Raw genomic sequence first — 27,396 nt, forward strand, 5'->3', positions numbered from 1 at the left:
AAGGCAAAAGAAGGCAAGAATGAGTGAGTAAATGTCTGTCTTTGGAGTGCCGCTGAAACGTCTAGAAAAGTGTCCAATGGGTTTGGTGACATGGAGATCATTGGCCACCTTGACAAGGACAGTTTCAGTAGGGGTGGGCTTAGGAGGATGAAGTGGTGCCTTGAGAATCTATTGGGAGGGAGGAAGTGGAGACAGCACCGAAGATAAGTCTTGAGAGGATTTACTGGGAAGGGTTGAGAAGGGCTGGGCAGATGTGTGGAGAGGAAATGTTTTGATTTATTTTATTTCAACAGGGAGCAACTATAGTGGGAATTTTCTGTTAGAAAGTGGGAGCTTGATGATGCAGGAGAGGTGGAAGAAGACTGAAGGAGTGAAGTCCTTGAGAAGTGGTCAGGTAGGAGTCCAGAGCAAACAGAGAGACCGGCTTTTAGTGAGAGGAGGTCTTTCCTGCGGAGGAAGGAAGAATGGTAAAGTGGCATTGTGGGCTTGGGGTGGTAAGATGAAGGACTTGTGTTTAATTTCTATTTTCTTAATGAAGCATGTGGTAAAGCTGTCAGCTGAGAGTGAGGGCGAAGGAGGTGCGGCAGGTGTGAGGTGAGCGGAGGTGTGAAATAGCCATCTTGGTAAGTGGGGAAGAGTCTCCTAGGGGGAAAGGAATAGGATTGCTGGCTGTATGGAGGCTCCATGTGAGGTTTGAGATCTTGAATTTAAAATATGACCACGATATTTGATTGCACAATTTTCTCCTGCAATGTTCAGTTGCTGGAAATCTTAAACTGTGAGATTTAAGGATGTTCCTGCGGACTTTAAGCTCAGGGATTGAATTAGAAGTAAGAATCTACTAGTCTAATGGTGGTAGTTGAAATAATGCAAGCTACTCTTAAAATTTAAGGAAGCACTGACTGTCCTTTCATCATGTTAGATTGTTATAATAGCCACTTGCAAATGAAATAGACACCAAGCGGGGGTTGGAGTCTATTTGTGATGTACTCTGAGCAAGTGGAAGGCTGCGCCCACAATTCTTTGTGTAATAAAGTAGCATGCTGAGGAGACGTTGTGCTTCCAGCAACAGTCAGTGAAATGGCCTCACTTTTCCAAAGGAGGCCAATGGGACGCTATATATCAAAGATGTCAAGAAGAAATGTCCCAAATCAGTTATTTCCATAGTAGTTTTTCTTACAGACTGAAAATCACACTTAGATGTAGCAAAATGACTGACGTTGCTTTTAATTTTCTTGACATTTCCTGACTCTTAGTTTTATGAGAATGTGTGTGCAGAGGTATGTATAAGTATGCAAACGGCTGTGTGAAAGCGTGTGTGGGTCGGTGAGGGGGCAGGGAGGGCTGTACTGTATTCACTTTGGGAAAACGAATGCATCTGTTCCTAGCATCAATTCTTTCCACATACGCACAAAAACAGAGATCCGCTTGGTTCTGAGAACAGGTGAGTGTTTCTAAATATGTTATCTTCTTGGGTTACCTGTTCAGGAAGCTTTTCTACCCAGGGCTGTGTAACCCTATTCAGAATATGTTCTAATACTCCCCTTTCACTAGTGCAGGCAAATCCATGCTCCTGAGAACGTGTGCACTGTGAGGGGCGTTTATTTGATACAATGGCCATTATGAGAAGCAGCTTTGAAATGGGTCCCATATAATACTAAATAGACTGGAGCAATGATTTCTACCTTTTGGGAAATGTAACGTCTTACTTTGTGAAAGGAAAGGGTTTCATAGAGAGGCTCTGTTGCTTAAACTTTAAATATTAGCTAACATTAATTTTGTTTGGAGACTTTTATGATGTGCAGTGACAGAGCTGGAAGCACCCTGGTGGCAGGTTGTTAATTATTTAGACAATGAGTTCCTGGCTAACACCTCTCCTAAAACGGAGAGTCGTGCATGCAAAGGGCTGCAGGATACATCCATGGGGCTCTGTCTCAGTCCGTTTGGGCTGCCATAAGAAAATACCACAGACTGGAAGGCTTATAAACAACAGAAATTTAATTCTCACAGTTCTGGAGGCTGCAAGTCTGATACCAGGGCGCCAGCATGATCGGGAGAGGGCCGTCTTCTCGCTGTATCCCCACATAGCAGAGGGGGCTAGGGGGCTCTGTGGTTTCTCTTTCATAAGAGCATTAATCCCATCCACCAGGGCTTCACTCTCATGACAGGCTGGCCTCCCAGAGGCCCCACTTGCTAATACCATCAGCTTTGCGGGTTAGGATTTCAAAATATGAATTTTAGGGGGACACAAACATTCAGACCATGGCAGGCTCTGAGCACTTGTGGGAAGAGAAGGGGACGGAGTCCAAATCCTCTCTCTTCCTACCAGAAAAGCATGTCCTCTTGTCTTAGGTAACAACAGGCTCTGTCTTACACTGGAATCTATTTAGCTATTGTGAAAATAGACCTGGATTCAGAACCTGGCCCTACCATTTAATAGCTGTGAGACCATGAGCTCAAATTCCGTTGGAAGCTCCTAGAGTTGTTGTCAAGCTTAAATGAGCCTCATAGATTGGGATATAAGATTTTGGGCTGTCACGTGAGTCTAGCAGGGCTTCCCAGCAATATCACTAGTCCCTAGTCAGTTTGCTCTCTGCTTCCGTTACTAGCTTCTCTCTTCAAATATCTAATTCCAGAAACTTCTTCTGTTTCACAAAGAAGATATAGAGTATGAACTCTCCAACTTCCTGCCACAAAGTGGTCTTCACTAGCTTTCTTCCTTTGCCCCCTCCCCAGCCTCTGATACAGTGAGCCAGGCCTTATCCTCTCATAGGCTCACGCGTATTTACGGATCTCACTCTACCGTTTATTTCCTTGGTTCCTGGATCAACTTTTCAGCTTTGTTTCCTACCTCTCACCAATTATCAAGCACAAGTCCCTTCTACTTATAAAACAGACTTTCTCGTGAACATGAGTCTCTTAGTTTCTTAAGCCCAAGATGTAGGAGCATCCAGATTCTTTTCTGTCTCTCACTTCCAAACATAATTAATCAGTAAATGCTCAGTCTCTCTTCTCTCTCTCCATCCCTCCAGCCACTTCCTTAGTTTGAGCCCTTACCGTCTCTCATTCGGACCATAGCAATCATCTCTTAACAGTTTTCTTGCCACTTCTCCCGCTGCCCTTAAATCCGTACTCCACAGAACAGACAGAGCGAAGTGGGGATCAGGCAGTTTCCTAAAGCAGCCAGTTCTCAGTCTGTGTTGGTGGGTGGTGAGGGTTGGGCATCAGCATCAGCATCACCTGATGGGACTTAGTAGAAATACAAATTATCTAGCCTTACCCCAGGCTTACTGGATAGAAGGGCTGGTGGGGGTGGGGGGAGGGGCTCGTAAATGTGTGTTTGACAAGCCCTTCAGATGATTCTGATAATCTAAAGTTTGAGTACCACTGTCCTCTAATATAATCAAGGAGCAATTAACCAAAGAATGGGAAATGAAGGCTGGGAGGCAAAGCCATGTCTACTACAGGGTTCTGTTCTACCATAAGCTCCCCAAGGACATTGTTTTTATTTTTAAATTTTTTAATTTTTTGGTGAGGAATATTGGCCCTGAGCTAACATCTGTCGCCGATCTCCCTCTTTTTGCTTGAGGAAGATTGTCCCTGAGCTAACATCTGTGCCAACCTTCCTCTATTTTTTTTGTGTGTGGGACTGCCACAGCATGGCTTGATGAATGGTGTGTAAGTCTGTGCCCGGGATCCGAGCCTGCAAACCTGGGCTGCCGAAGCAGAGCACACAAACTTAACTACTACACCATCAGGCTGGCCCAGGACCTCATTTTTAAAGTGTTGCATCTCTAGGTGCTAGCCCACAGCCAGGCATATGGTTTCTGGAATGATTTCCTGAATATGTTCTATGCTTGGCTATGACAGCTGCAGAACCCAGGTTAGTTTTTCTTTCTTAGTGAGTTTTAGAGGTTTACTCTTGCTTGGAAGCACCAGGCTATCACTTGGAGTTCTGAAAATAAATGACCTGCTGGCTGGGAGCTGAGTCATCTCCCTAAAGCTTTATGACAGCAGAAGTCCCTGGTACCACGACCCTTGTGCCCCAGCCTTCTGTGGCTCTGTCCCTTGTCTCAGTTAATTCTGACCTCGCTGGGTAGATGGCGTTTGAGTGGAGCTTGAGGGTTAAGGAATTTGGAAAGTGGAGAATGATGGGAAGGATATTTCAGGCTGAAGGAATGTTATAAACAAAGACAAGAGGAATGAAATTACAAGACGTGTTACGTGACCAACAAAAGTCGGACAGTAAGGGCTGAGAAGAAGAAATGAGACTGAAAAAGTAGTTTATAATCAGTCCTAAAGAGCTCACTAAAGAGTTTATACTTTATTTGGGAGACCATGAAAGTGATAAATAAGAGTCATAGTGTTAGAAGTGTTAGAGCACGTGTTCGTGTCTCTGTGTAATTTTACTTCCCGGCCAAAGACACAGAAAGGCATGTAATCGTGTCTAGGTAGATTCAGAGCTCAGCTGAAGAGGGCTGATAGCTCTCCCCGACCTTTTGCCTGGGGAATGCGGTAGCCCCTGCGCATACAATAACACACCGGGAAACAGTAAGAGATCTGCTTAGGCTGAGCTGCAGATGTCTGATTGTTCTTTCCTTGCTTTCTAAGGTGTTGACACTGGCTATCCAGGTGTGGGAATCTTTAGCAGTGACATATTAGCTCAGGGACATGGGAGCTGAAGAGGCCATGTGGTTTTGAAAAAGCACCTTAAATGAGGCTGGTTCCTTCTTGAACACTGTCTGCCCCCTGCCTCCGCTCATCCACCTTGACATCTCTTACTAAGGGAATGCTTCTCATCTTCCGGAGTGAGGATTGTGACTTATTAAAAAAAATAACTGTTGGGTTCCTATTGCATTACTGGTTTTGAACAGGTACCAAGACATTTTCCATCAGATGGGGAGTGTTAACCTCCTTAAGTGGCTGCAAAACTAACGATCCCTGTAGGTGATCAGTGTGATCCTCAGTCATTAGTTCAGCCTCTGGCTGCTTTGACTTCAGAGTGATAATAAACAACTTAGTGAAGAAGCCACTGCAGAACCAGCCCAGGCCCACAGAGGAGCTTCACAGGCCTGCCTCTGGTTAAAATGGATTTATTTGATCAGGTTACAAGATTTGTTGCCCAGCCCTGGCTTAAAAGTCTAAGACAAAGACTTAACAAGGAGGAGAAACAGGAGAAGGTGGTGTGAGGGTTTTTTTTTTAAAATAAATTAATGTCAGGTTTTTTTGTTGCTTAATTTCCCTTCGTTATATGTTGGGAGATTAAAGGAAGAAACAAGTCATCTTTTGACTTCTACTGCAGGACATCTCTGCCTCGACTGGTAATAAAAAAAGAGCTGGATGGTGTGAAGCCCCAGAAACGCAGCTCCATCACTCCTCACAATTACTGTGTCTTATTGATAACTCGCAGCTCTATCCAGCAAATGCCATCTCTGGAACAAAGCCTGTCACAGATCAGACCGAATCCATTAAAAAGCTTTGATTAACATGTCCCTGGGGTGTGCTGTGGAAACTTTTTACACCAAATGACAGCCTATTGCGGCAGCTTCGGAATTGTCCTCCTGAAATACTCTTGTGTTTTAATCTAGTGCGCAGTTTAAATTAAAAAACGGCAATGACTTTGTGTGACCTAAATACGAGCCACTTCTATTCAGGGTGGGATTTATCAACTGCTTGCAGATTAAGTGTTCAGAGAAGCAACAATTAACCTTACTGTGTGGTGGCTAATATTAATTATATATATATTATACATAGGTTGTGTGTATAATCTCTTCTTCTTTCTTCTATTCTTAAACATGGCCTAGAGAAAGGGTCATAGTTAATGTGCTTAATTTAGTGGATACAAAGCCTTGTGCTGATTCTTAGTAGAAAACAAATTTGTTTGTGTTTGGGGAGTACAATAATCACTGTTCTGGTGCTTTTTCATTGGTCTCTGACATGGATGCTGTAATGAACGGCAGGCTTTTGAAGCAAAGATAAAGCTCAGTGTTGTAACTATGGAGTTGTTGGGGGCAGGGACCTGCCTATTTCCACACAAATATCCCACTTTCACCCTAGGGGGGCAATTCAGTCTTGATCGATCCTGTGTGTGATGTGTGTGTGTGTGCACGCACGTGTGTGTTTCTTTATTGCTACCATGCACTCTCCCAAAATACAAGTGTTGAATGGTTACATTTCAAAACTGTTGTGAACTACATCATGCAATAAAAAATGATTCTCCTAGATGACATAAAAAGACACTGTGAAAAGCACCTTCAGAAGGACGGTACATACCTTACTGCTCTTCAGTTTTTTTAAGTATCTGAAATTGGTGGGAAACAAAAAGTGCTTTTGTTGGCAAGATTCTTAGACATGAAACTTAAAAATGAAAGGGTATCAGCTATGGAATGTAGCAGCACTGGGGGCCCCTATATTGCCTACTTAACTGTATCAAGATAGGCTTTTCTCTTTCACTACCCCAGGAATTAAGCCAAACTGTCCTTTTTTTCTTTTTGGATTTTTTTTTTTTATTAATGTTATGATAGATTACAACCTTGTGAGATTTCAGTTGTACATTTTTGTTAGTCATGTTGTAGGTACACCACTTCCCCCTTTGTGCCCTCCCCCCACCCCCCCTTTTCCCTGGTAACCACCAATCAGATCTCCTTGTCAATATACTAACTTCCACCTATGAGTGGAGTCATATAGAGTTCGTCTTTCTCTGACTGGCTTATTTCGCTTAACATAATACCCTTGAGGTCCATCCACGTTGCTGTGAATGGGCCAATTTTGTCTTTTTTTATGGCTGAGTAGTATTCCATTGTGTATATATACCATATCTTCTGTATCCAGTCGTCAGGTTCTGGGCATTTAGGTTGGTTCCATGTCTTGGCTATTGTAAATAATGCTGCGATGAACATAGGGGTGCATGGGATTCTTGGGATTGCTGATTTCAGGTTCTTAGGATAGATACCCAGTAATGGGATGGCTGGGTCATAGGGTATTTCTATTTTTAACTTTTTGAGAAATCTCCATACTGTTTTCCATAGTGGCTGTACCAGTTTGCATTCCCACCAACAGTGTATGAGGGTTCCTTTTTCTCCACAACCTCTCCAACATTTGTCGCTCTTGGTTTTGGATGTTTTTGCCAATCTAACGGGTGTAAGGTGGTATCTTAGTGTAGTTTTGATTTGCATTTCCCTGATGATTAGCGATGATGAACATCTTTTCATGTGTCTATTGGCCATATTCATATCTTCTTTTGAGAAATGTCTGTTCATGTCCTCTGCCCATTTTTTGATCGGGTTGTTTGTTTTTTTGTTGTTAAGCCGTGTGAGTTCTTTGTATATTACGGAGATTAACCCTTTGTCGGATAAGTGGCTTTTAAATATTTTTTCCCAATTAGTGAGCTGTTTTTTTGTTTCAATCCTGTTTTCCCTTGCCTTAAAGAAGCTCTTTAGTCTGATGAAGTCCCATTTGTTTATTCTTTCTATTGTTTCCCTCAACTGAGGAGTTATAGTGTCCGAAAAGATTCTTTTGAAACTGATGTCAAAGAGTGTACTGCCTATATTCTCTTCCAGAAGACTTATTGTTTCAGGCCTAATCTTTAGGTCTTTGATCCATTTTGAGTTTATTTTGGTGCGTGGTGAAAAAGAATGGTCAATTTTCAATCTTTTGCATGTGGCTGTCCAGTTTTCCCAGCACCATTTGTTGAAGAGACTTTCTTTTCTCCATTGTAGGCCCTCTGCTCCTTTGTCGAAGATTAGCTGTCCATAGTTGTGTGGTTTTATCTCTGGGCTTTCAATTCTGTTCCATTGATCTGTGGACCTGTTTTTGTACCAGTACCATGCTGTTTTGATCACTGTAGCTTTGTAGTATGTTTTGAAATCGGGGATTGTGATTCCGCCGGCTTTGTTTTTCTTGCTCAGGATTGCTTTAGCAATTTGCGGTCTTTTGTTGCCCCATATGAATTTTAGGATTCTTTGTTCAATTTCTGTGAAGAATGTTCTTGGGATTCTGGTTGGGATAGCATTGAATCTGTAGATTGCTTTAGGTAGTATGGACATTTTAACTATGTTTATTCTTCCAATCCATGTGCATGGAATGTCTTTCCATCTCTTTATGTCGTCGTCAATTTCTTTCAAGAAAGTCTTGTAGTTTTCATTGTATAGATCCTTCACTTCCTTGGTTAAGTTTATCCCAAGGTATTTTATTCTTTTCGTTGCGATTGTGAATGGGATTGAGTTCTTGAGTTCTTTTTCTGTTAGTTCATTGTTAGTGTATAGAAATGCTACTGATTTATGTATGTTGATTTTATACCCTGCTACTTTGCTGTAGTTGTTGATTATTTCTAATAGTTTTTCTATGGATTCTTTGGGGTTTTCTATATATAAGATCATGTCGTCTGCAAACAGCGAGAGTTTTACTTCTTCGTTACCTGTTTGGATTCCTTTTATTTCTTTTTCCTGCCGAATTGCTCTGGCCAACACCTCCAGTACTATGTTGAATAGGAGTGGTGAAAGTGGGCACCCTTGTCTTGTTCCTCTCCTCAGAGGGATGGCTTTCAGTTTTTGTCCATTGAGTATGACGTTGGCTGTGGGTCTGTCATATATGGCCTTTATTATGTTCAAACTGTCCTTTTAAGGCTCACATCTTACCCCTGACTGGGAACCAATGGCACCTCCATCTTTCATCATATAAGAGAGCTATGTAGCTACGGAGGGAAATCTAGGGTGAAGGAAATTTTTGATCATTTTTAAAAAGGATTTTCTAATTAATTTGGGATATACAAAACTGTAATGGCCTGCTCTGTGAAGTAGTGAGCTCCTGGTCATTGAAACAGGCTGGGTGATGTGCTTCCAGTAAGAGTGGGGAGGACATGGGACATGATTTATGAGGCTGACAAGGTCTGACATTTAGAAAAGTAAGCCAATTAGTTAAATTATGGATCAAAATGTTTGATATTTTCTTCTTGGAAATTGAAAATGTTTTTGTTTTGTTCCTTCAAAACTCACCAAAACCTTACCAAAACATAAGCTTCATGAAGGTATGTATCTTGGTATTTTGTTCATTGCTGTATCCCCAGCTTCTGGTACAAGCAGCTAGTAAGCACCCAACAGATATTTGTTGAATGAATGGATTATTAGTTTATAATACTTTTATTTGCATTGTCTCTCAGAAGAGAGCAGCTCATGACACATTGATATTCTTCACTCTAGGCTTATCTCATCACAGGGATGTTAGGCATCCTCATCTCTCACAGTGTGCATCTTTCCTTGGCATCCTTGTTCACCTTGGACGCCTGCTGGTAGATATTCATTCTGAGAGCAGTGAATTTGGTTCTGATGAAAGTAGACCTTCAGCACTTCAAGGGCATCCAAGAGTGAGCTTACCTACCATTGGGGAGCCCAGAATTTTATATTTAGTCTAGATTCTGTTCTGTACCTCTATTAATAGATGGTTTCTGGCAGCCTAGGATAAACTGCGGTCAAAGTCTATTAGAACGAATAGGATGATGACTGGATCTTTCTGAGCAGGATCTGTCAGTCAGGTTGGTGTCTGACCGGGTTAACTCCAACTGACCTCTTTCCCCCTGATCTGGAGTACCATCTGCCCTCAAAAAGAAGGGCATCTGATATGAGCCAAGGATGGGACTGGCTCAGAAAGACTGTCCGTGGGGAAGGATGGAAAGGTAGATGTGGAGCAATGGCCTACGCACTTGTGAAACAGGACGTCATCCTCAACGCCCTAACTTGTCCAGAAGTTCTAATCGTCTACAATGTTTCATACTTGGCTTTGAAAATTTGTTTCTCCCTTTCACGCCTACCCTTGGATCTGGTATTCTATTACCACTACTTCCCAGACAAGGAAATGGTCCAAAAACATGAGAAAAATGAGCTCTACAAAAACAGTCAAAGGACATTCTTTGTGTCCTTTGGACATTCTTCAGTTTTCCTATAGGAAAAACTGAGGAAAACCCAAATGTTCCAAGTAGGGGATATTAAAAGTAAATGATTTTCTAGTAATATAATCACATACTCAATGACTGTTGAAAAGGCAAATAATGAGAGAGGGAAATGTCTATGTGAAGAAGTGCTAGGCAAAAAAATATAAAACACAATATAATGTGAAAACATGGGTTACAACTATATACATATAAAATGTGTGTGTATATATATAATGTGTGCATATATAATGTGTGCATATATGTGTATATATGCTGTGCATATGTGTATATATGTGCATATATATGATGTGTGTATATGTGTGTATGTATATGTGTATATGTATATATGTGTGTGTATATACATATACATTATTTATACACACACATATATGTAAAGAAGGAAAAGGACATTGATAAACATCCCAGAAGTAAATTTTCATGGAAGTGGGGAAGCCCAATCAAACACTAATTCCCAGGACCTTCCCAAATGTTCTCATGACGAGTTTACACTGTAGGTATTAGCATCACCATCTTACACATAGAGATACTGACTTTCAAAGAGGTCAGATGACATACCGAGGAATCCCTAGGAGGAAGCCACAAAGTGGGAATCCCAATACAGATTTGTTTGATTCCAAAACTAAACTCTCTCCACTATAACAAAGAATTTAACATTCCTTTGGTTATTTTTTGTAAAGTTGCATAGAACTACAATTTCAAAAATGTAGTTTGATATAATTGCTTCAAATATTAGTGGCTTGTGAGTTATTCATGTCACACTGACACACTTGAGACAAAGTGGCACTTAGGAATTTAATTTTCAATTGAGGGAAAGACGTTAGCTGATGTGGTGGATATGAATCTCTCTTAGGCTGTTACTTTTTTTTTTCCTCTTCAGTATGGAACACAAGGCAAAGAACTGTGCAAATGTATTTTCTGGTGCTCTTTGGGCTATAGGGCACAGGCTCATCTTTGGGGGGAGTAATACTAATAATTTAGATAGTGTTGCTAATGTGGTATTGAGAGGTGAACAAGCATGTGATCTCTCAATGCCTTCTTCTAAATACTACATCTATCCAATTTAGAAAATTAGACTTACAAATCTGTATGCCCCTGAGTACCCATTCCCGTTGAGTCCCCCATCCATCTCTCCCTTTCTCTATGTCACTGTTCACCAGTAGACTAAAAGCTGTTTCTAATGTCTTAACTTAAAATTTTTACTTAATACTGACAGTATCTTTGGTCATGAAAATCCTCTCCTAACCTATCTGATCTATCTAGTCATTTCACACAATGCTAACACACACACAACAATTTTATTTTCTAAGCAGTGTATTAAGACAATGGCACTATTCTGCATATCCCAGGGAATCGTAATTATTAGTGCGCATTATATGACCTTGACACTTAGTATAAGGCACACCCTGAGGTTACTCTACACCTCATTAGTTTGGTAGATCACTTGACCTGGAAGGCAGGGTGGGCTAATGAGAAAAGCTTGGGCACTGAAGGTCAGCTCTCGATTTTGATCCTGTGCAAGTTACCAAATTTTTCAGGACCTAATTTTCCTCAGGTGTAAAATGGGGATAACACCTGCCTTCTGAGGATTAGAAATCTGTAGCGTGTATATGAAGGATCTGGGGTAACACATTCTACCTATTGTTTATAAGTGACATTAATACAGCCTAGTGCAGTAGTTCTCAAAGTGTGGTCCCCGGACCAGAAGCATCAGCATCTCCTCTTAAGAGGACCAATTCTTGGGCCCCAACCCCAAACTACCAACTCAGAAACACTGGGGACAGAGCTCAGCAATCTGTGTTTTAACAGGCCCTGCAGGTGATTCTGAAGCTTACTGAAGTTTGAGAACTACTGGGCAGAGCAGTTAAGTGTGGAGACTTCATCTGGAAAATGGGGTAAAAAATATACCCACCTCATAGGGCAGTTAGTTGTAAAGAGCTTATCACAGTGTTTGGTACTTAATATAAACTCGATAAGCATCATTATTATTACATCTGAGACATGGAGTTTATAGGCTGGAAAGAATATTTGAGTCAAATGTTAAGTAGGCAAAAGAGAGTAGCTGTTAGGTGCATGGGTTTTGGGCTGCAACAACTGTGTTCAAATCGCAGCTCTGCCACGTAGAAACCACTGGGAAAGTCTCCTTACCACTCTAGGCCTCGGTGTCCTTATCTGTAAAATGGAAATAGTCACAGTATGGACCTCAAGTAATTGTGATGGCACATGCTTCGTAGGGTGTCTTGGATGAAAATGTTAGTTGTTAAGAACTACTCTTCAAATAGAAATCATCTTATTGAATGACAAATGCTCAACCAATGATTTTTATGTCTTAAAATTGTCATGGTCAATTATCCTATCAGAGATTCTTGCTTACTGTTCAAGCTTCAATATATTTCCATAATATTTATTTTTTTAAGCTTTAGGAGCACAAAGTATCCCATGACTTTCAATGAGATTAATCTGTGCACTTAATTTGATATTCCATTTAAAAATCAACACCGGTGCCTCTGACAGCTCCTCAGAAATAGGCATAACAACCAGCTGCCATGTTATATGAGTTACTCTACTGCCTGTCTCTTGATCAAGGGCAACTCAGGGTAACACTAATAGGGTTATATTTAGTGCAAGGCTGTACCCAGTTTCACACTGTCAGATGAGGCTTTGTTCTTGAAGACCGAGATCCCTTAGGTAGGCTGGAAATCTATTCACAAAAGGCCTGAATAGAGGATGTGCATGCTTAACAAACCGGCTTTCTATGCTAGTCTCCATTACCTTCTTTCAGCAGGTGTAAAGCTTTATGCCCGATATTCCTTTCCATTGTAGACGCCTGGCTCTAAGCCTTCTTTGTTCCCACCCAGATGCCAGCTTCTAGTTAACTATTCTCTTTTCTCTTTTTTAAGCTACCAACCATCTGGAGGAAAACTGATTGGGGCTAGGGTCATTTCTGTACCTTTTAAAATTGCCATGTAGGTAAAAGGATTTGTTAAACCCATGAATGACCCTTCTCAAATCTCAGAGGCACTTCAGATTGAAAAAGGGCTCCTTCTCCAAGAAGCCGAGTCAAGCAGAGGTAGCAACAGAGCCAAAGAGGAGCAGGCTCAAGCTACAAAATGGGTTGAGAAATATAGATCTGCCCAATTATAATTCAAACAAAAACAAGTGAGAAACTGTAGTCGGTTGAGGCACTCTTGGCCGAGCATCTGGGCTTTGCATGCATGCATGCATAATTAAGCTTCAGGCAGCTGCGGGCTTCTACAGTGCAACAGGGCGGGCAGGATATCATAATACACAGTAGGTTGCATATCAATGGAACTCTTTTTAAATTCACATGAAGCCTAAGATAAAAAGATGTCAGCAAAAATTAAACAGCATTCAAACATCAGTGAACAGTAATACAGGCCACCAGGAAAACAATGGAAATTGACCTGGTTTCCCCCCATTGTTCTGGTTCCTCCCCAGAAATAGATTATAGCAATAGTGGTGACTTTGTTTTAAAATACACACACTCATTAGATCAAAGGGACCAGTGTACATTTAAGCAACTTTCATGGCATCACAGGAAGCGCGAAATGGTCTGCTTTATTTTGAAAGACAACAGAGAAAATCGCACCCATGCATTGGTGCATTGTGATATGCAGATGGTTAGCTTTCAGGAGAATTAAATATTCATGGAAGATAAAAATCTCTCCCATTATATTTTTAATGTATATGAGGCTTTGGGCTCAATGTCCTCTGTGTTCACATAATAGACAGACTGTTCTCTGTACACACAGCGCTACGCACAAGGACAGCTCAGATGGCATCTTGTGATGTCACCTTGGCCCCATCAGGCCTTCCACAGCTGGGCTGCCCCGTGGTAGCCAGTTACATCACTGAGAGAACTTTGCCATCACTTTGTTTTTATTTCCTTGGATGCACTGTTTACGGCCAAAGACCCCCAGCTGTGTTTTGTTTACTAATTGCCCCAAGCCTTCACCAAATCAGAAGTGCCAGGGCCGCAGGAAATCTTTTGGGCCACGGACAGGTAGAGGGAAGTCTCTGCGGTACCTGGACACACAGTGCGGTCGCATTTGCTTCTCTTACTAACCCAGGTGCAATGTTATACTCTTCCAATTTTTGCATACCTTTGTTTGGCAGGGAATCAAAGGTTTCTCGGAGACTTTTCATCTGATTAGCCGCACAGGGGTAACAGCCGCGAGGGCTGAGATGCTCCAGGACAAGGAGGCATTGTGGAGAGAGCCGATTTGCCATCGCTGAAACTCCACACCCTCTTCCCTCTTCTTCTCCCAGCACTCTCCCAGCTTTACCCTCTCCCCACCCCATATGCCGACTCACACAGAAACTACGATTCAAAGAGGTTCTTTTGTTTGGGAAGAAAGATGAAAAAGATGGATTTGCTCTTCTCAGGCTGCTGAAATAAAGAATTTATTAGTCATAGATCAGTGAAATGAATGAAAACTGCGCCTGCTTACAGGAGGGTATTAAGAAGGTGGGGAAAAGAAATATCCCTCTGGATTTCAATTTGATTTTGAATTTAGTTAATATTAAGCCAGTTAGGAAACCAAGTCTACCTACTCCATTCATTGGTGTGGCCTCGTCTTACACCGTGTCGCTGTGTTGTCTTTGCTTCTCCGTGCACTCTTTTTGTCCTATCCTGTAAGACCACATCCTCTAAAGAAGATTGGGAATTAAAGCCCGGCTAGGGCAAAATGGTGGCCGCACTTCGCTCCTGGCATCCAGGTGGTTGTGTTTGTCTGTGAGGTAGTTATCTGATCAGTTCCCATGTGAGGTACTGGTCTCCTGCTTTGTTTTTTACTCACTACTAATGTCCTCAAATAAATTCCATCTTATCTCTAATTTAGATTTAAAAACATTTGTTTTCTAGTTGTTTTGCGTCCGTATTTTAAATGCATAAATGTACTTACATTTGTGCACCCCAAAATAGAAATAGATGTGACACTCAGGGGTCAGATCCAGCTCCCTCTTTTCCCGCTGTCTGGGAACTGTGCTTGCAATAAAAAGGAATATTTCCATGATAGGGACTTTCGTTTTTTTCTTTTAAATATCCTCCAAAGCCCTGATTTAGACAGGATCCCAACTTCTTCTTCCAATGAGTCGAACAGTGCAATAATAGAGATGTAAGGGATTAAAGGGAGGGCTGAAAAATCAGCCCCCTGCCTCAGTGTCCCCAGGCGCAGCACTGAATCAGCATTTCAGCAGGTAGCATGCTGGGCACAGCTCCAGCCTCGTGGCTCAGAGGCCAAGTGGTGCATGGGACTGGCAGGAGGGCATGTCTGCATGGAGAGGCCCCGATTCCAGCGTGGAATTTCTGACAAACGCAGCTTACCCCTATTAATTCATCAGGACACAGTCATCAGGAGAAGGCTATTTACTTCTCCTATGAGAGGAAATGCTGATTGTTTATACCTTTGTGTTTGACCAGTTGCTATCAAAACCCTAGTCTCTGGGGAGAGAAAAAACCTTGCCTGGACTACAATCACACTGTCTAACTTTACCAGTGTGAAAATAGCGCCATTAATTTTAGCAGCACTTAACAAAAACACCTCTCACCTTGCTCCCTGCCGTCCTTCCTCCCAGCCCACACACCCCCTTTTGACAGCCCAGCTCTGTGATTCTCTGATCTTTCTTACAAGGATGTTTCAAAAGAGATAAATGGTAGGAATCAATGCACATCATCTTAATTACCAAATACAGTTTATTTCATTGTAAGCCATTTATCTCCCAATGGCTATGAGACAAATGCTTGGTCCTACCGCTAAAGATTTGTCTACTTTTCCAGAATGGTGCAGAAATGTTTGTTGGATAATTTAAAAATCCCCCGACTGACTTCTCTACTCAAGAGATCCTGAACTACAAGAAAAATTCCCTCAAAATTTAGTTTAATAGGTACGCTCTACTTAGTTAAGTATCCTAGTTTCTGCTGTGCGTCTTCTTTCTTTCGTAGTGACTTTCTGTAATCCATGGGTGATTACGGCACCGGCCGTGGAAGGTTGGGATTCTCTTCAGACAACTTTTGTAAATATATTTTCAACATACGTGTATGTTCTTTAATGATAAAGTAATACACCTTCTTGTAAAGCAATAGAAAATACAGATGTATGAAACACAGCTGTAGATCTAGATGCCATAGGGTCAGACCTTCCTGAGCACACATGAGCCTCTGGGGACTTGGAGCGTGATGAAAGGGGCTCTAGGGGCCTTGCAGGAGGCTGGAGGTCTGCATAAACATCTGACGATCTTTTCACCTAGGATGGAACTCTAGGGGCGTTCTTGGATTTTTGAGTTTTTTTCCATTTGCATCTTCCACATTTCAAATTCTCCTTATTTTGTGTCCTAAATATTTATAGAATCTGTGATCTCTTGCCCACTGTCTCTTAACTAGCTTCTAGTCTGGGAACATTCAGATCCATCTTAGCCAGATGACTTCTATAAACACCAGTCTGATATTGTCAATTCTCGATAAAATCCCTCAGTAACAGGATCAAGGCAAACCAACCCTGTGTGTGGGCTCCATCCTGCTTCACCAGCTGCATCTCCTGTCAGTACCACCCGGAAGCGCCGTAGTGAGGATCCGTGACAGAGTATTTTTAGCTCTGGGGCCTTAGTGCCTGCTCTCCCTTCTGCCTGGCACACCCTCCTCCACCGCTCCTCCAGCCACTGGGGCTCAGCTCAGGGATTACCTGGTCCTTGAAGCCTTTTCTGGTCCCTCACTTTCCCAGGGGACATGGATGCCCCGGCTCTGTTCTTCTATGATACTCTGTGCATCTCTCCATCATCAAGTGAATAAGAGAAATCTCACCCAGGGCTTAGTTTATGGTAAGGGTCCTGGTGGGAATGTTGCCTGAGAGACAATACTTTGAGCATTCCCAGTGGTCCTTTTTTTACCTGCAAGAGGAATATGCAGCATTGGAAAGAGGAGTAAGGAAGAGTGCATAAGGGTGCTGAGTCTGGAGCACCTGAGAGAGGCCCTGGGTCTTCCCTGAGGGGATAGGGCCCCAGGATGAAGTTGGGTCTACAGAAGGCCCCCTTGGCCTGGTCCATAGCGATGGTGAGGTATTTATCCCTTTCCCTCCCTTCTATTTGAAGGAAAGTGACAGAGTGGAAATCAAGATATTGCTATCGGCTCACTTTCGGTTGGAAAAATTGTTTTCTTGGCTGAATTGGAGGCTTATATTAACCTGATTTTTTAAATATTATGGAAAGTGTGCATGTGTGTTTTAAGACTCTATACCAGTAGAGTGTTTCTATATTTGTCCACACTTGACTCTAGAGCAGCTGCCATTGAAGACTGTTAAAAAATCACTTTTTCGGGGCTGGCCCCATGGCCGAGTGGTTAAGTTTGTGTGCTCCGCTGCAGGCGCCAGTGTTTCGTTGGTTTGAATCCTGGCCGTGGACAGGACACTGCTCATCAAATCACGCTGAGGCAGCGTCCCACATGCCACAACTAGAAGAACCCACAACGAAGAATATACAACTATGTGCCGGGGCACTTTGGGGAGAAAAAGGAAAAAATAAAATCTTTAAAAAAAAAAATCACTTTTTTCACCAGCTAATCTTCGTGGCCTTCCTTAGCTTTTTGTAAAATGAATTTTGAGCAATATGCATGCTGTAAATTCAGTTTTTATGTTAAATATTACATGTAAATATGGCCATGAATATTCTTTCTTTTTGTATATCTAATCTAAGTATTTTCACTTAAATTTAAATCCAGACTTTCATAGACTGTAACAAAGGAAAAGAGCCTAGACATAATTTAATCTAACTGCCTCATTTTACAAACAAACATGCTAAAGTTAAGAGCATAAACTCAGGAGCTGTCTTCTGGCACAAAATTGCTGTGTGACTTTGGGCAGATTACTTAACCTCTCTGTGTCAGCTTCCTCTTTGGTAAAATGGGAATAAAAAACAGTATCTACTTCTTAGGGTTGTGTGGAAGATTAAGTGGGTTAACAGTAAGTGTTCAATAATGTTTGCTATTAGTATTGTTGTTGATGTTTTCTACATGTTATGTCAAATTAACCAAGACTAAAATACAGGGTAGTGCCTGGATAAAATCTAGTGCTATAACTAAGACTAAAATCCAACTCTTTGCCAAGGTTCTATCCACCGCTCTCTCATTTTCCAAATCTACCCAATTTCGCTGTGTTTACTATAAGATTTCATACTCATGGTCAAAAAGCATTGTCCTGGCTTTAATCCCATGATGTCTACATCAGGACCATGCATATGATGCCATATGCATTCTTCTGTCTACGTTTGTCTGGCTGTCTCATCTATTACTCTCTTCAATTCTATCTGTGCCAGCATTACAAAGGTGCCTTAGGCCAGTCGAACACCTGCAGGGTACAATCAGCCACCCCGATTCCCCGGAAGATCTCATTCAAAAAGGGTGACCTTAAATTTCTAACTCTTAAAGACTGTGTGCAGGAAGACAGCTGAGAACCAGCCCTCAGCACAGGCCCACAGACTTTGGGGCAGGCTCCTACACAGGCCGGGGCTTGCTGCTCTGAACCAAGGCCCTCCACACTGTCTCCACATTCTGGAAAGCCCCCACTGAGACCCCAGCCCTCGGTGACATTCACCCATTGGGCAGACACTGCCTGGGACCAGGGCCCTCCAGCCCGGTCTCACTGTAGCTCTCTTTGAGATCAGGCCAAATGTGGCCCAGGAGGCAGGGCCAGCTCGGGAACTAGGATGAATTGTGCCAGATGCGGGATATTGGTCACCAGCTTCTGATTATTGTCATTCCTAAATCTGATTTTGTCTGATTATTGTCACCACCTAAGACTTAGTGAACATACGTCCCAGATTGTCTGGGATAGTCTGATTTCCACTTGTTGTCCTGGCACAATTATAAATAGGATCTCCATTCACTCTCACAAGTGCTGTCCCACCCAAGATGCAGGACCACACTCATCCTCCCTGGTCGTGCATCCTCTCGGATTTATCTGTCTTATCCCTTTGCTGGTTGGCATTTCCCGCATCATGACTCTTCCCAATTTATCTAAGCCCTCTTCGTTTGCCCCTCGTCTCTCTCCTCCGCCCTCTGGCACTCACTCACTGTGAAACAGCTCTCCCGTACTCTTAGCCTCTAGGAATGTGTCTCAGCTTCCTGGGCCAGCTGCTTGCCTGAGGCACATGCTGCTCGGGTGCTGGGGCTGAGAGCTGCTCAGCCCTGGGTCAGGAACCAGCCCTCCCCTCTGATAACTTAGTTGTCCCCAGTGGATCCCAACAGTCCACCCACTCCCTCCTAGAGTGACAACGGAAGGTGGAGAGAGCTCATTCATTTTTATAAATTAGGCTTCTGTTAGTCTCCTGGAGTCTGCAGAGTAAACAACTTGGCCTTGCCCAAAGAGGGGTCTGGCCGTTGCCCTCGGTTTCTGGGAGGTAATCTATATCATCCCTGACAGGAGTGTCTTTGTGTAGGGTAGGGGCTGACCACACCAAATCTTAGAATGGGACCAGCCTCACTGAGTAGACATAGGGTGGGAGCTGGCCATATCAGCAGGACAACCATGTGACTTAGGGTGAGGGCTTTGAGTCGAGTGGCCTTAGTTGTCCACTGGCCTAGTGACTGAAATTAACCATGTGGGCAATTGATCACTCAATCAAACCTGCATAATGGAGCCCCAATAAAAACACTGGACACCAAAGCTTGAGTGAGTTTTCCTGGTTTTTCCTGGTTGGCAATACTCTGTGCTTATTGCCACGTGTTGATGCCAGGAAGGTAATGCATCCTCACTCCACACGGATGGGACAGCAGAAACTTCCTGTTTGAGACCCAGCCGCCTACTGCCACCTCTGCCCTGTGTGCTTCTTCCCTTGGCTGATTTTGACCTGTACCCTTTCCCTGTAATAAACTATACCCATGAGTATAACAGCCCTCAGTGAGTTCTGTGATTCCTTCTAGTGAATTCTTGAACATGAGAGTGATTTGGGGAATCTCCTGAACGTGCAGTTGGTGTCAGAAGTGAGGGCAATATTGGGTGGAGACTATGCCCTCTAATGTTAGCAGTTTGGCTAACTCCAGCTTAGCCGGATCTTAACATCTTTGCATTTCCATTGGAGAGGGGACAAATTCCAGCCCCTTTTCTGTCAAGAGGCTTCTGGCTCCTTTCCTAGGCAGAGTTGTCAGGGGAGGGATGCAAACGCCTCCAGGATCAACGCGATGCCTCACTCTTTGGCCAACAGGTCTGAGTCTCATTTCTCAAGTCCAGCCAAACATGTCCTTTACTTCTGTGCCTAGACAGTGAAAACATCGAACCAGCCTCATAGCTGGCACTAGAATCCCTCTTCACAGCCTTTAGGAAACACCTTGAGAAGCTCGCACTAAGACATTAGAGGAAGGGAGAAGACGCTCTGCATAAGAAAAGAGAAATGACTGATGGTTTTCCTTCTTAAAGGGAGAGGGGTTGATGAGTGAAGAGGAGGAAAGAGGAGGGAGACAAGGGGAGACCAAGATGAATGAGAGCGGCAGTCAATAGAAATCCTGACTGGTAGGTGCCCGAAGGGCTCTGTGAGAACACTGATGTCCCAGTGTCCTTGGAGTCTTTTGGCTGCCCTGATCTATGGCTCCTCCAGGGACCTTTCACTCCTCCTCCCTTTTAGAGGCTCACTAGCACTTTGCAAGAGGGAGCCTGAGCTTCTTAGCTGGATAGACACCGTGCAGAACACAGAAGAGTGCTGGGAACAGCTGCTCCGGAGGCCGCAGAGGCGTCCAGACGAAACTGTTGTGGCAGTTTGCAGAAGACTTGGAGAGCACGTGGACTCCAGACAATGGACTTGGGCGTGTTAAGATGATTGTGCTCTAGATCTCCAGGATGGGTGACATTTTGGCTGCCGATACATTTTCTGTCTCAGCATTTCCTGAGCACTGACCGTGTGTCAACCACAGTGCTCAGTGGCTTGCTCCTTAGTTGATCTTCCACACCACCCTAGGAGGTGGGCATTTTCTCCATTTTACAGCAGAGGAACCTGACACACAAATTCACAGCTGGTCATGAGTACATTTATTCTGGCTCCTGCTTAACAGCCCCCAGTGGCTCCCTGGGACTTACACATTCAATTGCAGGCTTCTTAGCTGGACCCCTGGCCCTGTGGGGTCTGACCCTGCTTGCCCCTGGGCCCTGACTTCTTACCCCTCCCTGATCCACCCTACTGGACACCAGTGTTTAGAGAAACCAGCTCATGCTCATTTCCACCTCTGAGTCCTAGAGCCATTGCTGCCTCTGCCAGGTCCACCCTCTCCCTCCCTCTTGGCCTGGATGACCCCAACTGTTCTGCCCTGCAGACGCCATCACTGTCTCCCTGACTAAATGTGGTGCACACCCAGTACTGCCACAGTGCTCCATGCCCGCTTCTGTCCTAGTGGTCACCTCAAGGCGCTGAGAGCCTGTGAAGTCCTCCCTGGCTGTGATGGCCATAGAGAACATGCTCTGTGGAGGGGTCAGTGCACTGCATGCAAGCTAACAAAATCAGGATCATGAAAGGTGCCAAGGGTAAGACAGGTTTTGATTTTTCCTTGTTGAGCTGCGGGGAAGGTGGGATTAGGAAGCTAGAGGTTGATTGTACTTGCTCTCTGTGAGTGGATGATGCAGCGGTAGGGGGATGGGCAAATATCAGGAAGTGGGAGCTGGATCTCAGGTTCTGTGTTCACCCATCCACACGTGAGAAATCTATCCGTTTTTTCTCGTCCACCTGTTCACCTCTCTCTTTTTCTCTTATTTATCATTCTGATTTCTAGCATTTTAAATCTGCTTGGATTTTTAGATTCCTTACTTATGGCGAGTGGGTGTGGTAGACAGAACAATGCCCCCACCCCCAAAGAAGTCCATGCGCTAATCCCTGGGAACTGTGAATGTATTAAGTTACATGATGGAGGAGAATTAAGGCTGCTAATCAGCTGACTTTAAAATAGAGAGATTATCCTGGATTTTCTTGGTGGGCCTCATAGACTCACAAGGGTCCTTAAAAGTGGAAGAGAGAGACAGAAGGGGTCAGAGTCAGAGGGAGACACAGCTAGAGAGGAAGAATCTGAGAGATGCGATGCTGTGTCATTTAAGCAGCTAAGTTTGTGGTAATTTGTTACAGCAGCAATAGAAAACAAATACAGTGATGACTATAAAAATGTCCACGGAAAATTCCTCTATTTAGGCCCAGTGGAGGCCAGGCTGTGAGGCTGCCTGGGATCAAATGTTGGCTCTTGAGATGTTGATTCAGGCCCCTCCTAGTTTTATTGTAAGAACTGAGTGAGTTAATCTATCTTAAGTGCTAAAAATGGTGCCACTAAGTGCCTGGTATACTGTTGCTATTATTATTATTTTCATATTCCACTCTAGCCAGGACCAGTTCTAATTTGCAAAAACACTTGTATTTAGTAAACATTTGCTTCACGTGTACACAGCAAAATTTAAAAAGCCAGTAGCCTAACTTGAAGATCGGGATTCAAATCGTAGCTTTGCATGAAAGTCTTGGCATTGGTACATTGGAAAAGATCTCTCTTGGTGATGTGGAAAAATTTTCAAGCTAGGCACATAGCTTTGAAAGTACACAAGGGAAGCTGTGTATTTAAATCAGAGGGAGCTTGGTACCTCACAGAATTAGCTCATTGCCAGAGAGTAAGACAGCTTTTGAGTTTTCCTGTTTGAGTTGCTGGGAAGGTAGGCTTAAAACAGTGGGTTAGGTGATGGTATCCTTTAGCCATTTCATAGAAGTATGGCAGGGCAAAGAATTTGTTTAGAAACATAAGGCAAGGTAGGGCTTGAGGTCAGATTGGGGTAGCTTAGAAAGGTCAATTGTCAAAAAAAATACAGGCAGGTTCTTTTGTGATGTCTAACTTGGAGGTTTTCAATATTTTTAACTACATATGCAAAGAATATTTGCATCCATGTATAGAATGGTTTTATCCTTTATTTGCATGCCCAGCTGACAGTTTCCAATGCAAATCAAAGTATTTATTCTTGCAAAAGGCATTCACCTGCAGTCTGAGGATGACCTAGTATAAGGCTAGAGTTTGAATGTGTATGTACATTTGAATGACCATCTCCCACCCTATTTCCCTGCTCTCTGCTCTTCGCAGCCTTTCTGTCAGGCCCCAATTCTGTCTAAAGCTCTGTTCCTATCCCAAGCTGAAACACCTGTGTCTTCTTTGTGTGCTCTGCCCTCTTCCACCTTTCCCTGCATCAGCTTTATCCCATTATGGCAGAATCTGGAGACTCCATCATTTCTGAATCTCACACATGCCCATCCTCTCCATTCGCACTGCCCTTCCCCTAATTTATGCTAGACTGTGACCATTGCCTCCTGGTTGTGCTGGCTTCAGCTCTCTCTTTTCTAATTTGTCCTCTGTCTATTCAGTTATTTTCCAGAAGTGCAGTTTTGATATGTGGTCACTCCATTTTGTACAACGCTTCAATGTCTCTTGCTGGCTACTCAGGTAAATATCACTCCTTCATCCCAACACAAGGTCTGCCGTCCATTCCAGCACATTCTGAGGTTTTCTTCTCTCTTAGAGAAGGCCCTGGCCCTGAGGCTGCCCAGATTTATGCTTGCTTCCTCCTTCTGAGGTGGCTTTCTCCGTTCCTCTTTTGCCTGTTTGAGGTCCTACCTATTATTTAACCAAATTTAAAATAATATCTCTTGGTTTGTCCCTGGTCACCTCTGTACATATTTATTATCTGTTGTTAATGGCGTTTTTATTTTATAGACACATGTGTACTTGCATTTCCCCCTAGCGTAAGTTCTTTGAGGATGGGGACTATGAGTGCTCCAGCTCTATGAACACCTCCTACAGTCTGGCATATTACCTTGAACATGGTGATGGTCTAAGGATGTCTTATAAATTAAGTTCTGTCATTTGTGAGGCTACCATTTTCCTTTTTTTTTTTTGAGGAAGATTATCCCTGAGCTAACATCTGCTGCCAATCCTGCTCTTTCTGCTGAGGAAGATTGGCCCTGAGCTAACATCGGTGCCCATCTTCCTGTATTTTATATGTGGGATGCCTGCCACAGCATGGCTTGATTAGCAGTGCATAGGCCTGTGCCTGGGATCCAAACTGGCGAACCCCAGGCTACTGCAGCAGAGCGTGTGAACTTAACTGCTACCTCACTGGGCCGGCCTCCATTTTCTTTTCTTGTTTTTGAATGCAGATGGAAAAAGTACATGAAGTATGAAGTATATACTCTAATGTGAGAGTCCATAAAATAAGTAATTACAGCATGTCTTGGGATCCTCGAGCTGAATTCTGTGTTGTAGAGTAGAGGAGAAGACTAGTTGAATGGATTCCTCTAAGACACACACCCCCACTCCCCCACACCTATACCGTATAATTATTTGGGCCTGAAATGAAACTCATGGCTTTATTTATAGAGAGGCTTCAAGGTAAAAGGATTCAGTCAAGCAGCTTAAGATTACGCTATGCAATAGTTATCTATTGCTATATAACAAATTAACCCCAAACTCAGCAGCTTAAAACAGTAAACATTATCTCACGTAGTTTCTGTGGGTCAGGAATCTGAGGGCAGCCTAGCTGGGTGGTTCGGGCTCAGGATCTCTCATGAGATTGCAGTCAAGATGTCAACTGTGTTTGCAGTCACTGAAGACTAGACTGAGGCTGGAGGGTCAGGAGACCCCTCACATGGCAAATTAGCACTGGTTGTGGGCAGGGGTCCTTAGCTCCTCACCACATGGTCTTCTCCATTAGGCACCTTGAGTGTTTACGGACACTGTGGCTGGCTTCTCCCAGAGTGAGTAATCCTAGGTACAGAGCAAGAAGAAAGCAGCAATGCCTTTTATATCTTGGCTTGGGAAGACATACACTGTCATTTCCACAATATCTTTTGGTTACACAGTAGGCCCTATTCAAAGTGGAAGGGGACTACACAAAAGCATGGGTATCAGGAAATGAGAGTCATTGGGGCCATCTTGGAGGCTAGATACCACGTTCCAGTTGTTTTTATCCAATTATATCTTTGGAACCCTGGCAGAAAGAGAACTTTGTTGTCTTTTCAATTTCATGGGGTTTGGTAAGGCCTAAGGCCTCATATATACTTCGTACTTCATGTGCTTTTTCTATCTGCATTAAAAAAAAAAAAAGAAAATGGAGGCCGGCCCAGTGACGTAGGTCTCCAGCTATGGAATTCCAGGCTTGGCCTTCTGGGAGGCCACCTTCTCCCTGCACACCAAGTGTGCACAGCTAGCGGGGGCCTTGATTCCTGGGCCTCTTGATCACCTTTGAAAGAATGCAGCAGCCTCACATAAGTCCACAGCCATCAGTGGTTTTTGGACAAGAGTGTGATGGAGCATTATAAAATAAGTCCCAATGCTGCCAGAATGACCCAAGTACTTTTGACTTTGCCTATAGGGCTGAAATTAAGGCCGAATGGAAGGTATTTCTCTCTCCTTTTGGAAACAAATTCTTTTAATAAGGATCTGGATTGGCTTCAGTTTACTCGCACACTCTCAGCTGCAAGTTGATGATTAGATACATTCCATTTCAGTGACACACACATCTGAAAGGATTCATGCTTCTAATCATAAAAAGATAAAGTTTTTTTCTTTCTTAACATCTGGAGCCTGATGAATAATTACTATAATTAAACAAGAGGCCATTGTATATTTGGGTATTTTTTAAGCTTCAAATGCCTGTCTGTGTGGAGGATTCACGTTGCACCCTCTTTGTTCTAAAGCATTCTACTGTGCAATGCTCGCAATCTACTGAGGAGCCCTAGTGGCTGGCATTAAAAGTAGGTCATTACTCCCTAATCTTCATCACTCCCTTATTCGGCTTCTCCCTTAATAAGTAAACCCACTGCTCCACTCAGGAATCCATACGCTGCCCTCCTTCATTGCCCTGGAGGGGCAGGAGCTGGACTAGTCATTTGGGGTGGCTGTTAGCCTCTCTCCTCCTGCCCCCACCGTTACTGATTCATTGACATCATATTGCCAAGTAATGCCATATCAATGGTTGTTAAGACTGCTAGGGATATATTTTAGACAAACCAACATAACATAGGCAAATAAAACAACCTGTGGTTAGATTTGTAGTGAATGAGTAGCACTGTACATTTTTTAGGTGCCCATTCCCTCACTAAATCATGCTAGCCTTGTCACCATCCTGTCATCTGATCACATGCCGAGGTTTACTTCCATTGATATTAGAATATGTTTACTCTTTGGCAGAATCCTGGTGCTTTGCTAGCAAGCTGACCTTGGCACTGGATCTCCTATCCAAGAACTTGCATCTACAGATGGACTTGGTACCCAGCTTTGTGATAGAAGCCATGGAGATAAATCTAATTACCTGGAGCTCAAAGGGACTTTGGAAAGGCCTAAAATCTTCATTTGTCTTTGAGGTCATCGTTTGCTAAACTTCATGGATGTTAATTATTTTTTGGCAGGCAAGAAATACCAAAGAATTTGGGATCCTCTTAAGAAGACATTGCTTTATATTTCATAATATCCCTTAAGTGACTTGTGCATGACAGGTGCTCAGTAAATTCTTTCCAATAGATTGAAATAAATTCTGAACAGTTTGAGTTTGATATTTATATTTGGCTTATCAAATCATCATCCCAGAGGCAAAAATAACTAGAAGGGGGATGATCTGAAGTAAAGCTGGACCAAATTAATATTAAATTAAATTAAATTAAAATGTTGGGAGGTTGACCATTATAGAAAATCCTTTGTAAGTCTATACTAGTATCTCAATAAATATTCTATGGACTAAAATGTTGAGCTTGTTACAAGAGAATGAATGATACAAACATTTTTTCATGTGAAAACATTCTGCCTATGGCACCTGGAAGAATTTAGGGCATAGTCACACCCAGGAATTTCAGGCTAATGAGCATCTTCACCTCTTCTATTTCACCCTGAAGAGTTTTTGTGAAAGTCACAAGACAGACACTCAACATTAAAGACGTTGGAATGATACTTACTTTAGTATTTTGTGATTTAGTTTTTTAATAAAATAATCCAAGCAAGGTTAATTAATGTATACACTCCAGTCTAATCAAAAGAAATCTGCTGGGATAATAAACATTCTAGCTATTGCAAAGAAGAAAGCACTTATTTCTAAGGCAGAAAGAAAATATATTTTCATGTTAAATGTGTATATTAAAACTGCATATACATGCATATTAGATACACACAGATTTAGAGCTCTGGCTCATATATCATGTTGGAGAAAAATCAAAGTGAAAATTGTTCTTTGTAAAAAGTTCTCGGTGTCGAGTGGCAGAATCCCAAGTGAGTGGACTCATTTATCCCCACAATGTATCAGATGACCAGCTTTCATAAAAACTATTATTAACCTAAAAAATTAGGGTCAGTAAAAGTATAGCTCTAATTCACAAATCTCAGCAAGCTGAACCATTAGACCCAATGAGCTCATCATGACAGATTAAAGATCAAACGTGAAGACATAATGAAA

General features: G+C 42.8%; 1 long non-coding RNA gene across 1 annotated transcript in view; it reads left to right on the top strand.

Annotated features, from left to right (window-relative positions):
• The window catches only part of LOC139075109 (uncharacterized), an 81,007-nt gene extending 54,110 nt beyond the window's left edge, over nucleotides 1–26,897 (top strand). The window contains exons 2-3 of the long non-coding RNA XR_011525164.1: nucleotides 23,321–23,399; nucleotides 26,145–26,897. This is a non-coding gene — a long non-coding RNA (uncharacterized lncRNA). The remainder of the gene's footprint in view (nucleotides 1–23,320; nucleotides 23,400–26,144) is intronic.
• The last annotated feature ends 499 nt before the right edge of the window (nucleotides 26,898–27,396 follow it).

This window comes from Equus przewalskii, chromosome 13 (genome assembly GCF_037783145.1).
Source record: "Equus przewalskii isolate Varuska chromosome 13, EquPr2, whole genome shotgun sequence".
NCBI lineage: Eukaryota > Metazoa > Chordata > Mammalia > Perissodactyla > Equidae > Equus > Equus przewalskii.